The sequence below is a fragment of the Ammospiza nelsoni genome, chromosome Z, assembly GCF_027579445.1.
Source record: "Ammospiza nelsoni isolate bAmmNel1 chromosome Z, bAmmNel1.pri, whole genome shotgun sequence".
Classification (NCBI taxonomy): Eukaryota; Metazoa; Chordata; class Aves; order Passeriformes; family Passerellidae; genus Ammospiza; species Ammospiza nelsoni.
The window spans coordinates 9,170,772-9,185,660 of NC_080669.1; the positions used below are offsets into that span (position 1 = coordinate 9,170,772).

Sequence of the window (14,889 nt, forward strand, 5' to 3'; positions counted from 1 at the left end):
TTTTACAAAATTATGCATCAGGTGTTTTGCTGGTGGAATAGGTATCAAGCGTGAAGTCAGACAAGCTGCAAATGTGTTCAGGCACTGGGCTTAGATTGTCAATGCTGATCAGAATTTCTAATTGTGCTCAGAAGGCATTGTCCAGAACATCTCCATGCTTCCAGAGTCCTGCAGCTTTTAGGCATTTACAGCAGAGATCTCCTGTGTGGGCTGGCTTTCAGTGCAAGATCTAAATGGCTTCTCCTTACTCTGCTTCTCTTTTGTTTCTAAAAGTTTTGGAGATGTTTTTAAAGCACTCGACACTGCCACAGGAGGAGAGGTAAATGTCAACAGCCCCTGCAGACTCTGCTGCTCTTGAGGGGCTTTCCCCACAGCTCCCCTCTGGTGTGAGCTGTGGCTGGAATTTGGCTAGAGCCGTGCTGAAAAAGCACAAGAAGCACAGACCTGTGCCAGCCTGCAAAATACATTTGGCACTTTGTCCTCCTCAGCTGCCGGAAGGAAGGCACGCAGGGCAGCGCTTCCTTTCAGACAAGGACGCGCTCACTCACTCTCCATTGCTAAAACAAAGGTGGTGCCTTAGAGCACCTCCCTGCTCTTTGGGGCTACAGCTTCGGAGTCCTGAATTCTCAATTCTGGCTGCCAGCAAATCCATCGGAAAGTTACTGGTAGTTCCTTAGCCACCTGCAGTGCTGCACTTGGCAATTGCACATAGGGAGAGATCTGCAAGTGCCCTAAAAGCCCTAAGCCCTGCCCATTGCCCAAGATGGATCCACAGAGTATTAAGGCATGGATTACTTCTTCTGAATCCTAGAAAGAGCAGCAGAGAGTGTGGTCAGAGGTTTGTGGGTGATAGTTGAGACACAACTGTTACCAAGTGGACAAGGCAAAATGTCAGCGGCCCCACATGTTCTGTAACTGGCTCCCAAGGGAGCAGAGAAATGGGCTGTTGGAATGTCATTTCCTAATTACTGCAGTGCCTAATCACAAGGCAGTTTGGCACAGTTCAGCTGTGTCATTGCAAAATCACTCGCTTCATGTGCGTTGTTGTCTCCTGCCACCAACTGCTCAAGTTACTGATTTTCAATGTCATTTTAGGTGGCCATAAAGAAAATAAATCTTCAAGGACCGAGAAGGATGGAACGAAGCATTAATGAAATCCAAATCATGAAGAGGTACAGGAGTCCCAATGTTGTGAATTTTTTAGACAGGTGAGTGGTTCTGGTCTTATCCCATGTGTGCATTTACATACAGCAAACATAAGAGGTTAAAAACCCACTTTGGTCCCAGGCAGATAGTAAAGCTGTCAATTTTTATTTATTCATATCTCTCTACTCATCTCCAATGGATGAGAAGAGAGTGCATCCCTTCTGCATGAGTCTTCCCTGGCACACCTAGTTTGAAAATTATTCCAAAATTATTCAAAATCTGGATCAGCTGTATCTTCCTTAGTCATCAGCCTCAAAGTTTACTGCCTCCACATATTTTTGGGATTGATTTTTTCAAGTTTCTGAAGTGCTGATGAACCGTCCTAAAATGGATTTCCCTTGGATTGTTGCCACTCTTTGCCATTGCTGGGCATGCCAGGAAGACTAGGTGCTTATTTCCAGAAACACCATGCCTGACAGGTTTTTTACCTGGGCTGTTTCTAAACTGCATTTTTCACTCACTAGCCATCTAAGACATCTTCTTTTTCACAGCTGTGCTTTTCTCCTTGAGACTGCAAAGATTGCAAACAATGCACAGCCAAGAGGGAATATCTATTGCTATGATTCTGTCCTTGTCACAAAGGCATTTGGAAGTAAGAAACCTGGAGGCAAAAATCAACGTAGCCATGCATGCTCATCTCCACGGCCTTCTTTCCTTCTTTCAGCTACCTTGTGGGTGAGGAACTCTGGCTGGTGCTGGAGTACATGGACGGAGGCACCCTGAACGATATCCTCAGCACGACCGCTCTGTATGAAGATGAGGCAGCAGCCATCAGTCGGGAGGTCAGCAATCCCATCTGTGTTTCCAAGGGCTTGGGCAGGATTGTCTGGGAAACAGGGGCTCAGACCTGCAGTGATTTCCTGTGCCAAGCTTTGGTTCTGTGTTGCTGGTATGCTATGGGCAAGAAAAAGCATCTCAAGTGCAAGGCCTGCCAGTGCTCCTGCACTCCCTGTACTCAGTGCCAGTACTCTTCTCTCCTGCTGTTGTATTCTCGCTCGAGCTCATGTATTTGTATTTGCTGTTCTCCAGCTTGCCTCTCTAAATGTTTGCCTGGAGTCTGTCTTCACTGCATTCCTTGCCTGTGAAAGCAAAGGTGCTGGTGGCAGGATTGGAAATGATCAGCAAAGAAAAAAGAGAGAGACTCGTTTCTCTCAGGCCTCAGCATACAAGGACAGGAGTGCAGCCAAAAGGCTCTTTGCTTCTGAGCACATGCACTGCAGCAGCAGTCATCTTGGCTGGTTTGCAGGGCACAGTCTATAACAGCAGGTGCTGTTGCTCTTTCAGAAGCTGACATGCCTTTCCTCAGAAAGGTCCTGCTCTTCAAGTGCTGGAGCAGCAAGCTCTTCCTCTCAGTGGCACTGTGTTCTGCCATTACTGCCCATTCCCCTGCAGAGGGAATCTTTTAGATTCTTTGTTGCCTTTCTTGTGGGATGAAATCACATCACTCATTTTGGCCCTCCTCTTTCTTCTGTTTTCTCTCTCAGTGCCTGGAAGGACTGCATTTTCTTCACTCAAACCATGTGATCCATCGAGATGTGAAGAGTGACAACATCCTTCTCAGAACCGATGGTTCTGTCAAGCTGGGTCAGTGTATTCTTGGTCAGGAGCAGCATTCCAGGGATGTGGGTGTGGGGCTGCTTGGAGTGACAGCCAGCTCCCCTAAATGGGGCTGGTGGCAGCGCAGGGACACCCGCTGTGAGCTGAGGGCACAGTTGCAACGTGCACAGAGGTAGGGAGTTACAAGTCTAAAGCTTCCAAAGAACAAAAGACACTACTGGCGACAGTGTAAAAAATGGGGGGAGTTTAAAAGTCGCCAATGCCAGGAGATTCAACAGCACATTTTCCAACTTCTACTGGGCAATTCTTTGGCCTGCTTTCCTAATTGCACAGAATTCAAATAGAAACAGAGTTTTGCTTTCTCCTCAGGTGATTTTGGCCTCTCTACTCAGCTCAGCCCTGAGCAGAGCAGACGGTGCTCGGTAGTCGGGACTCCTTGGTGGCTGGCGCCAGAAGTGCTGACAAGTCAGCCATATGGTCCCAAAGTGGATATATGGTCTTTTGGAATTGTGGGGATTGAAATGATCGAACAAGAACCTCCCTATTGGAACCAAAGTCCCATCACGGTAAGGAGCAAATACTCACTGATACCACTGTCTTTCTCACCTGTCCCTTGTCCTGCGTGCCATTGGACAAAAGGCCATTGCCATCTGCCTGAACTACTTCCACCAAGGTCCCCTCCTAAAAATGTGCCTGCAACACATCAGCATCTGCTGTAGTTTTGGTTTCAGCAGTGGGGGAACTCAAGCCTTACCACATGCAAACAAACTCCAAACAAACTCTCTTCTCAGGCAACACTTTCCTTTGGCTTTTAAGTGGTTCCAGTCCTTTGGCTGTGGAGATGGCCTTAATAGCAGAAAAGAAGCATCTGACAACTGCTGTTATCTTTCCAGAAATGAAGGAAGGCAACACAAACCCAACAAAGTTTCTAAAACTGTGGTCTTTAGAGATGAACCTAACTCCCTGTACAGTTTCTTCTCACTGGGAAACATGCCTGAAACCTGGGCATGAGAGTGTAAAGGCCACTGAGTCTCTTCTGCTTCCTGTACAGTGCTGCTGAAACACTCAGTCACTGTGTTTCTCTCCTAGCCAAAGGCACATTCTCTGTGTCACCAAGCCAGAGCCTGGTGATGCGGAGAGCCTGCCAAAACCTCCCATTTCTTTCCAGGCCCTTTCTGGCATGGGCCTATCATTAATGCATTGACTTGAGTAGCCAAATGAGCAGAGGGTGGCCATAGGGATGGCACCTCTCCTTCTTCTGACCATGACAATTTTTCTTTTGCTGCAAAATGGGAAGCTGCAATTTTCAGACTGCCGAGAGACAGAGCTGCAGGTGGCTCCTTTGTGCCCAAGCAGCAATTTTCATCCCAATACATTTGTGCAGGCATCTAAATGTGTCTCTGTTGAAGATGAGATTGCAAATGTTTATTTCCTTACCTGGGGATTAATTGATGGATTCCCTTTCTTTCCTTCCAATTACCATTGTTTTCAAAAAAAAGCACAAAAGGTATGATGAGTTTTGTTCTTGGGCACGTGGGCTTAAAGGACCAACAAGCACTGCAGACATGCCTTTCATGTACTAACCCTTGAAATTAGTTTGTATAGCACAGTCCCTCTTCCAAAAAGCCTCTCAAGCTGGTGTGAATCCTTATAGAAGCAAATGTGCGTTTTCTGATGTAGTTCCCATTAACTAGCACAGTCAATGAAATCAGCTGCCAAGGCAAGATCTGTGGGATGGTGGAAAAGCTGTGGCTGCATCGGGTTTGGGTTTTCTGGTTGGTAAAGGAAAATGATCTCTGGGTCTCTGCCAGGGCAGAAACTGTCACTGAAGAACAGAGGTTAAACAAAGGGAGGTGGTGTCTCCTTTTTCTCCCATTGGATCAGTCGGGCCTTTTCAGCGAGTCCTTGGGCCAGTGCTCCCACTCCCCCTTCGGTGTAAAGTGGACGTACAGGTCCAGTGGCATGGCTGGGTTCCACCTGGCAAGCGTGCCAGTAGACATCTGGTTTTCGATGAAGTCGAGGGAGCTCGTTTCTTGCAGTGTCAGCTCCTTGGGTTCCCAGGGGTTCTTTCCTTTCAGGAGGTCGTACAGAGGGTCCATGACCTTGGGAGGAATCAAGATGATGTTGCAAAGCCACTGCAGCGATCCCACCAGGCGTTGCACGTCATGGAGCGTCTCGACGTCTCAGTTTACCTTCATCTCGGGGGGTGTCACGTAGGAGCTTGTAATCCCTACTCCCAGGAAGGTCACGCAGGGTCCTCTCTTGATCTTGATCTTTGTGCTCGCGATCTCGAAGCCGTTGGCCTGAAGGGTCTCCGTGATTGTGGACACCAGGTGATCTACTTGGCTTGTCAATGGTGCTGCAACCAGGATGTCGTCCATGTACTGGATGATGGTTGCGGTGGGATTGGAGTGTCGGACCGGCATCAGTGCTTTGTCCGCGGTGATTTGGCATATGGTCGGGCTGTCGACCAGGCCTTGTGGAAGTACTCTCCATTGGAAGCGAAGGTTGGGCCGCTCGCCGTTCCGAAACGCCACGGAAAAGGCAAATCGTTCTTTGTCCTCAGGGTGCAGGGGTATTGAAAAGAAACAGTCCTTGATATCCAGTACTGCGCACGGCTGCCCTGCAGGGATGGCTGAGTTCGCGGGTAGCAGTGTCTGGACTGGACCCATGGGTCGGATCATCTTGTTCACTTCTCTGAGGTTGTGGACAAGACGATAGCCTTGTCCGGACCTTTTGGGGATCACGAATACAGGGGTGTTCCATGGGCTGGTGGAGGGTTCTATGTGACCCTTTTGCAGTTCGCGGTCGACCAGTTCCAGCAAGGCTGCCATTCAAGGCTCTGTCAAGGGCTACTGCTCAACCCATACAGGGTCTGATGACTTCCAGGTCAATTTGATTGGCAGCGGGGGGTGTACAGCAGTGGCCCTCATGATAAATTTGTAATCCGAAATCCGAGCATGGAAAGGACGTCCCTTCCTAACAGCGGTGGAGAATTTTGCAAAATGTAGGGGTAGGTTGCTACTGTCTGTTCTGGTCCCTTTTTCGTGTGAAGTGTTATAGCCACCAGCTGGGTGCTTTTCCATGCCCGGGACTGCCCCCCCACTCCGTTCACTGGGGGGACTTCTTTGAATTGCCAATGTCCGGGCCAATGTGCCTGGGGAAAAATCGTGCAGTCTGATCCCGTGTCCGCCCAGAACTGAAACCCTATGACGTGGGGATCCTGGCTGCCGTAAAGGCGGCATGTCCCCCACACCATCAGGGGCTCCTTCCCTATTTTCATGACCAAGGCCACCCAGGGATCCCGCTCTGGGGCGTCTCCTGCTGTTCCTGTGACTCCGGCGCGGCTTGTGGCGGTGGGGGGTGCGAAGGTATTGAGGGTGCTGCACAACTCTGCCATTGTATTGCTGGGGGGGATGCAAAGGTGGCTGCTCCCTGTGGGGGCATAGGGTTCGAGGGTCCCCTGCCCCACTGGGGGTTGCTGTAGCTGGGCCGCTGCATATTCCAGGTGGGAGGGGGCTGGATGCGGCCCAGGTGCCCCCTCCCTTTCCCGTTTCCCTGGGGCTTGGATCTGCATTCCTTAGCTAAATGCCCCTTCCTTCCACACACCCAGCATGGCCCCCTACCTCCCCCTTGGCGTGGTGGAGCAGCTGCTGATAGGCGCCTTGGCTGGGGGCAGTTTACTGCCAAGTGGCCTGCCTGGCCACACTTAAGGCACGCCATCACGCTGGATATTGCAGTGTGAACTGCTGCTTGAATGGGAGCTAGATGTTCCTCCTTTGCAACATGTCTGATCATGGCAGCTATATTAGACCCCTGTGGCAGTGACCTTTAAATGTCCTTGGTTGCTTAGTTGCATTGCTGGCGTAGGCACTCTGCCAGCACGGGACCCTTCGCCTCTGAGGGTAACGCAGAGGAATCTAATGCTGCCTGAAGCCTGTCCGCAAACTGAGTGAAGCTCTCACTCACATGGGATAAGACCAGAACCACTCACCTGTCTAAAAAATTCACAACATTGGGACTCCTGTACCTCTTCATGATTTGGATTTCATTAATGCTTCGTTCCATCCTTCTCGGTCCTTGAAGATTTATTTTCTTTATGGCCACCTAAAATGACATTGAAAATCAGTAACTTGAGCAGTTGGTGGCAGGAGACAACAACGCACATGAAGCGAGTGATTTTGCAATGCCACAGCTGAACTGTGCCAAACTGCCTTGTGATTAGGCACTGCAGTAATTAGGAAATGACATTCCAACAGCCCATTTCTCTGCTCCCTTGGGAGCCAGTTACAGAACATGTGGGGCCGCTGACATTTTGCCTTGTCCACTTGGTAACAGTTGTGTCTCAACTATCACCCACAAACCTCTGACCACACTCTCTGCTGCTCTTTCTAGGATTCAGAAGAAGTAATCCATGCCTTAATACTCTGTGGATCCATCTTGGGCAATGGGCAGGGCTTAGGGCTTTTAGGGCACTTGCAGATCTCTCCCTATGTGCAATTGCCAAGTGCAGCACTGCAGGTGGCTAAGGAACTACCAGTAACTTTCCGATGGATTTGCTGGCAGCCAGAATTGAGAATTCAGGACTCTGAAGCTGTAGCCCCAAAGAGCAGGGAGGTGCTCTACGGCACCACCTTTGTTTTAGCAATGGAGAGCGAGTGAGCGCGTCCTTGTCTGAAAGGAAGCGCTGCCCTGCGTGCCTTCCTTCCGGCAGCTGAGGAGGACAAAGTGCCAAATGTATTTTGCAGGCTGGCACCAGTCTGTGCTTCTTGTGCCTTTTCAGCACGGCTCTAGCCAAAGCTCCAGCCACAGCTCACACCAGAGGGGAGCTGTGGGGAAAGCCCCTCAAGAGCAGCAGAGTCTGCAGGGGCTGTTGACATTTACCTCTCCTCCTGTGGCAGTGTCGAGTGCTTTAAAAACATCTCCAAAACTCCTAGAAACAAAAGAGAAGCAGAGTAAGGAGAAGCCATTTAGATCTTGAACTGAAAGCCAGCCCACACAGGAGATCTCTACTGTAAATGCCTAAAAGCTGCAGGACTCTGGAAGCATGGAGATGTTCTGGACAATGCCTTCTGAGCACAATTAGAAATTCTGATCAGCACTGACAATCTAAGCCCAGTGCCTGAACACATTTGCAGCTTGTCTGACTTCACGCTTGATACCTATTCCACCAGCAAAACACCTGATGCATAGTTTTGTAAAATTAGCATTGCTTGGACTCACCCACTGCCAATACTTTCCAGTTAAATGTATTTGATGATAGGATTTTCCGTCTTCACCATTCTGCCTGAGGGAAACAAAATGCAAGATGTTCACTTTAAAGCAGAGATCCCACCTTCTCGGAGATACAAATGGCAGCCCCACTGTCTGGGGCTCTGAGCCCTCCCTTTGTTAGCCAGCTCTGAGGTGGCTAACAACAACAGGAACAGGAACTGGAACAACAAGAAAAGAACAGCACGTCCACAGCACAAGTCTGGCTGGCACAGAGACTGATTTCTTGCATCCTTTGAAGTGAGAGACCTCTTGGCAGCAGACACACAGGGAAGCACAGGGAGATGGATTCAGACTACACTGAGACCAGAAGAGAATACATACCAAAGCAAGTAAGTTTGTCCTCTAGAAACATTGAGGAGAGCTGGAACTAAGAGTGCCTTTGTTTTGTTGGGAATAAACACTGCGAGATTTAGAAAAGGTTTCCCACTTGCTAAGATTAAATGCACCTGCACATCCCGAATCAATTCCTCTGAACAGATGTCAAGTTCAGAACAGGAGGAATATTGCCAAGTGTTCCCATCTTTTCCACCTTGCCGCAGTTTGCCAATAGAATGCCTTCCCAGTTGTAAACCAGAGCAGCTCATGCCAGAACCAATCGTGACGGGGCTTTCAGCATCAGGACCCTCACCCTTTATGAGCAGGCTGAGCTCAAAGACGCCCTTGCCCGTGCCCCGCGTGAAGAACCACGCCGCTTCTCTTCACCCTGACAGCGCGGATCAGTCGCTCCCATTGCACTCGCCCTCTCGGCACCGCACACCTCCCCATCTTCGCAACTCGGCATGGCGGGCACGGGCACAGAGGGACAGCAGTGCTCCTCAGGCACCCCTGTGACACAGAGAGCTGCCCAGAGGAGATGCTGACCCTCTTGTGAGTCCAGGCCATGCGAGGCAGAAGCCGGTCCAGAGAAGGGGCTGCTGCCTCAGGCAGCTCCGCGCTGCAGCAGCCGGGCAGCAGCGGGACCCTCCCAGCTAAAGAAGGCTCCAGCCTCTGCAGTCCCTGCAGCCCTCAGGGCCAGGGCAGCGAGCACAACCAGGCTGGCAAAGGCCAAGCATGAGCACTGACAGGTAATGATGGGAAGAAGCCAGAGTGAGCCTGAGCCCTGTACAAGCTTTTGCCCCCATTCAGGACACAACAGGATGGGCTTTGAGATCAGCCCCATCGAGGTGTGGATCAGTGCCCTTTTTGTCCCAACAGGTGATGGTAGACACAGAATCCACTGGGCTCTCTTCTCAACTCTACCAGGTCTTATCTGAGAGAACAGCACTGGCAGCTGTTACAGGCAAGAAGCAGATTCATTGGGTTGTGCTGCAGAATCACAAAGGGCTTGATTTGTTCTTCTAGAGACTGATCTCAGCAGGGCTTCTACCAGTGGCTAGAAGTCAAGCAGTCACAGCCTTCTGCTGATGCAGGAACAATTCCTGCTTCTGCCTTTGGCAGAGAGGGAAGCCCAGGCAAACTCCAGCCAGCCTAAGCTGCCCTCTGAGGCAGCAGGAACACCCAGAGCTCTCTCTTGCTGCCTTGGAGCAATGCCAGCACTTCTGTGACCCTGAAGTGAGGAGAGCCCTTTGGTACAGCTCTGCTGACATGTGCACACAATACACTGTCCCTCAGATAAGAAAGACAGCAGACGTACTGTGTTGCTCCAGGGAGTCACCCGCCATCTCCTGTTGCAGAGCAGCAGCTGGGTCAGCATGGGAGGTGAACCAAGTGCTCAGGCTCCACGTCTTTGGCTGGGGAGCAAAGGCTCCTTGGGGCGGCATTGCTGCAGCAGCTTCAGTGTCAGAGTTGGTGTAGATCTGAGAGAAGAAATGAGTTGATGTCAGGAAGGTGTGGCAGAGATTGCCCTGAAATGCAAGAGAGATTGCCATTTGAAATGCAAGCCCTTAGGAAGCTGCTGTCTGCCACATGCAGAGCTCTTCAACTGGATTGCTTTGGATGTCCACTTGTGAAACCAAATGGTCAAAACCAAAGACTGATTTTACTCAAGTTCATAGCCACTTTCTTGTTCTAAAGGATGACTGCAGCAACGACCGCTCCACTTCCTCTCAAAGACTCCTTTCCCCCTCCTAGGTCTGCAGATACATTTGCAGCTCCTCATTCTAATGTTCTACCTCCTGCCATGAAATTCTCTTTTACTGCACCTTCCTCAGGACGTGCTTATCCTGCAGCATCTCTGGATGGTACAGTTCCTGGGCCTCATGCCAGCCTCGGGGCTCTTGGTTGCCCATCACTTGCTGGAACTCGCTGCAGGCTGCCAGGTAGGATTGCGAACCTTCCACCTCAAGTCAAACAGAACAAAGCAGTCAGAGACTACAGCTTGTCCCCGTCAGCCAGGAGTCATCGACTGGGAAGAAAGTAAAGGACAGGAGCAGATTCACAAGGGTTACAGACAGCTTGTAGCCTGTATTCCAAATCTATGTGAGTGACCGTGTTCACCTGCAAAAACACCTCAAGAAACAAGGTCACCCGGAAGAAGCCAGCAGGAGTTCATTGGGATGACTGCTGGCTAAATGGCCAAGGGAGTAATGCCACTGTCTAGAGCATCAGCTGCGATTCAGCAGAGCAGGAAGTGTCCTTGAGAGCAGCTCTGACAGAGGCCTCATCAGGATGGCACTCAGAGGCAACACCCCACCCCCCTGCTGCTCTGCACTGCAAAGGCAAGGAGGGCAGAAACCACCCCTTGGGTGACTGCAGTGCCTGTTGCTATTTCACTTGCTTTTCTAAATCCTTTTACTCCTGAAGGAGGCGATTAATTTTCTCTTTGATGATTTCAATTTTTTTGTCTGGCCTCTTCTTCCTTGCCTTGATCCTAGCCTCAGTTTCCTGCAGTTGTGCCGGCACCTGTTTGTCCATGTTCTGTAAACAACAACGGAAAGGACTATCTTTCATGAGTGGAGCGGCTGCCATTCTTTCATTCACCTGTTTTTGTTGACTGTCCCTCTGCATAGGGAGATTCTTCTCCTCTTGGATGTCTTCATTCCTCCTCTTCACTGCCATGTCGCTCTGAGATTCGGGCAGCTCTGCTTGTGGTTCTACCTTGATGTTCTGTGCACACAAAAGCAGAGCAAGTGACTGGAAGCTGTCATCAGGCTCAGCTTTTCCCTCTTTTTGCCTCAAAATCACATGGATTCAGCCACTTCTTTCTGCTTCCCTACCCACATCTGCTTCCACTGTAACCCTCCTGTCCCAGGGCTGATCTCTGCAGATTCCAAGGCTCTGTGCTTCCAGTGCCTGTGGGATTCCTGGCCTCCTCAGTCCCAAGAGCTGTGGTTTATGCCCTTCTTCCTGCCCTTCCCTCTGTGCCCTGGCCAGTCAGGCTTACCTGGCCTTTCTCCTGTGGCTCTTCCACCTGCTGCCCAAGCTGCTCTTCCTGCTCTCGGGCTGGGAACAGCTGTCCCTGAGTCTGGCATGGCATCTCTGATGAAGCAGTCTGCTCCTGCTCTCTCTCAAGAAGCACCTGCACAGAAAGCGAGAGAAGATGGGTTTCAGCTCCCCATATGACCTTTGTGGGCCAAGACTCCAAGACTGCTGGGCTCACACGTTCCCAAAGCACTGTGCTGCTGCTCTGCTGGGTCATTCTCTGTTTGAGGGGAGGCACAGATTCCAAAGTGACCCTGGCTCTACAATCAGGGGCCAACTGGGACTGAAGCTGCAAGAGCCTCTCAGGCAGCTGACAGGGAAGTTGGGGCATTTCTCAAGGGTCTGGTGAGGGCCTCCCTCTGCTTCTACCATGTCCTGTTTGTCTCTCCTGAAGGGATGCGTTTAGGTGAGCATTGCATCTTCCACTGCTTTGGAGCAGAGCCAGGAAGATTCAAATAGATAGATAGATAGACAGATCTCACTTTTATAATCTCTCTTTACTGTACTGTGGGATTTACATTCTTTGAATGGAGAGAGATATAATTCTCTCTCCTAGGCTTTTTTTTAAGGAACTGTAGTGAGAAACTTAGAGAAGAAGAGAAAACAATTATTATCTCTACTTGCTCTTCTTGTTGTTTAGTCCATGAAGAATGTGTTATAGCGATTGTTTACTGTAAGTGATTTGTTATTGCATTTTAGTGACAGTTGTTTGAATTGATTAGCTAATTAGATAAAAGACTGTGTGGAGACAGTCACTAGTTTTGCTTTAGTATCTTTTTAGTATAGTATTTCCATAGTATAGTTTTAACATAGTACTAGTGTAATATAACATAGCTTAATAAAGAATTTGGTTAAACTTCTAAACCACAGAGTCAAAGCACATTTTTCGCCACGTGGGGGTCACCCGGGATCAATAATGTTCTTTCTGTCGCTACACACATCATCACTTGGTAGCAGTGCCCCAATCAGAAGCCATCCTGAACTTGCTCTCCTGTTGCTTCAGTAACCCACACTCTTGGGGTCTCTGGAGCATGTGGGTCCTTATGGAATGCAATCAGACCCAGAGCGCTGCACAGGGAACAGCACTCTTTGTGCATCTGTGCTCGGGCAAGTTCTTCTCTTGCACTTGACCACACTGATGGTGCTAAAGTGGCTGGAATCAGAAATGCAGCCCAGCCCCTCCCACCTTCTCTAATCTCTGAGGGCCAGCTGGAATGCAAGCGCATTGATTTCCTGATCAAGTCCCAAACACAAAACACACTGATTCCCTGGGCTGCCGAAAAACACGGGAGCCATTAACTTGAAAATGATGGGCAAGCCCTACTGGCTGGTCGGGCACCAGAACAGCTTGTTCTGCACAAACATCCCTGCCCCAAACTATGTATTCCTGTGCATAAATACTGCATTATCCAGAACAGCCTCTTTGAAAACTAAAATTCTAGCAGAATTTCTGCCAGTGCTGTAAAAGGGCAGGAAGGTTGAGACAAAGCTCCCTTGCTCCCTGGAGAAGGAGAAATTGCACAAGGGTTTTCTTTCTATCAAACCAACAAATGAACAAAATTTATTTGTTTTTAAGCAAGTGTTACTCACACCAGTGTCTAAAGCACTTGGATGCAGTGAGGGGATGTCTGGAAGGGAAACAGCCCTTGTGCTGAGCTTTGGATCTATGGATCTAAGGCAGTAATCTATGGAAGTCCGCCTGAAGGTGCCTCATGAGCCCCCCCATTGTCCAGGCTAAAGCTCCCTCGGCACCTCCTCCCTGGCCTTGTGCTGCACCCCCTTGCCCAGCTCCCCTGTCCTTCTGTGCACACGCTGCAGCCCCTCCATGACTTTCTGCTCCCCAGGGCCCACAAGTGCACACAGCACTCCAGCTGTGGCCGCAGCGCTGCCCAGCACAGGGCCATGCTCACTGCCCTGCTCCTGCTGCCCTACTGCTGCTGGCACAGCCACCAAGCCCTTGGCCTTCTTGGCCCCCTGGCCACACGCTGCCGCATCTTCAGCTGCTCAAGGCCGCCAGCCTGCCATCCTTCTTGCCCACACAGCTTCACAGCCACAAAGGTGCCTATTTCACTTCAGAAACAGCAGGCACCATTGCAAGATGGCCTTCCTGTTCTACCACCTCATGTTCCAAGTAGATATCAGCCACTGCCCCTTCTCACCAGCGAGGGCTCCTTGCTGGGCTCCACGTGGCATCTGAGCTCTGGGTGCAGCCTGTCTCCGCACTCGCTCAGCAGGTGACTGGACACAACCGACAGGGCACTGGCACTGTGCTTGTTCAAGTGCAGACCCTGAAGGGCCATGACAGCCTCTGGCCTGCCCTCAGCCACTGCCCTGACAGAGTCTGCTGCACACTCCGGGGAGGCTGAAGTGACATCAGCCTCTGCCTGCAGCTCAGCCGTGCCCTCGGTTGTTGCGTCGCTGGTGTTTCTGCGGCCAAGGCCCAGGAACCTCCGCAGTATCTGCAACAGAAGGAAGGGCAGGAAGAGAGGGACGTTCCGTGGCCTGCTCCAAGAGCGGCGCTGGGCCGAGCAGTGCCAGCAGGCCCAGCCCAAGTGGGGATGGCCGCAGGTACCTGCACTGGTCTGTGGAAGCAGCCGTGAGTGGGGTCCTGCTCCAGTGTCCCATCCTTGCCCGCATCTGGCAAAGAGCGAGTGCAGCCAGAGCTGAGGGGCTGCGGGAAAGGCCGGAGAACACGGCACAGCCCTGCACGGCCCAGGCAGGGACAGCCCCTGGGTGCCCAGGGGACGGAGCACGGCCAGCAGGGGCAGCCCCAGCCCCTCTTACGTCCTATCTGTGGGGACATCCATAGGGGCGGGGATGGGATGGGGCCAGGCCGGCCGCAGTCACCAGTCCTGCGGCCCAGCTCTGCCACTCACCGTCCTGCACTGGCTGCAACTTCTCCGGCTCTGCAGGCTGCTGCGCTGGGGAGGCTGCAGGCCCTTTCTTTTTCTTCCCCCGAAGCAGGCTGAAGAGCCTGAGCACTCTGCCTGCCATCCTGCTTTCTGGCCTCTAGGACACCTTTGAGACAGATGCCTGGGAAATCTCGGAGGTAGCAAGTCCCGCAGTCTGGCTGCAAGGCCAGCTGCAGGAAAAACGCCTTGGAATCGCTGTGACGAAAGAGCCGGCTGTGTGGGGCTCCTCACAGCACAGCTCTGGCACGTCCTGTCCTGTCTAGTGCACCGAGCACTGTGGCGTTGCTTCGTCACCACCAGCAGCCACTTCACCACGTGTCACAAAGGGCCCTGTTCCATTCCGTTCCATGGTAACCGTGCTGCGCCGTGTCAGCAAGGGCCCTTGGACACGCTGCCAAGTGGGCTGCACCAACCCTGCCCCAAATGCCTCTGATTGGAACAAATCCATTGCCCCAAGTGTGTAAGACATCCTGGGACACACCAAGCCCAGCCAAGTGCTCAGGGGAGGACTCTCCACAGTGCCAGGCCAGCACAGCCCAGCTCCCTGGTGGCTCTGGAGCAGAGCAGCTTCCAGCAAGCA

General features: G+C 51.3%; 1 pseudogene; it reads left to right on the forward strand.

Moving 5' to 3' along the window:
• LOC132087020 (serine/threonine-protein kinase PAK 1-like) overlaps window positions 1-14,889 on the forward strand; it is a 353,184-nt pseudogene that overhangs the window by 165,705 nt on the left and 172,590 nt on the right.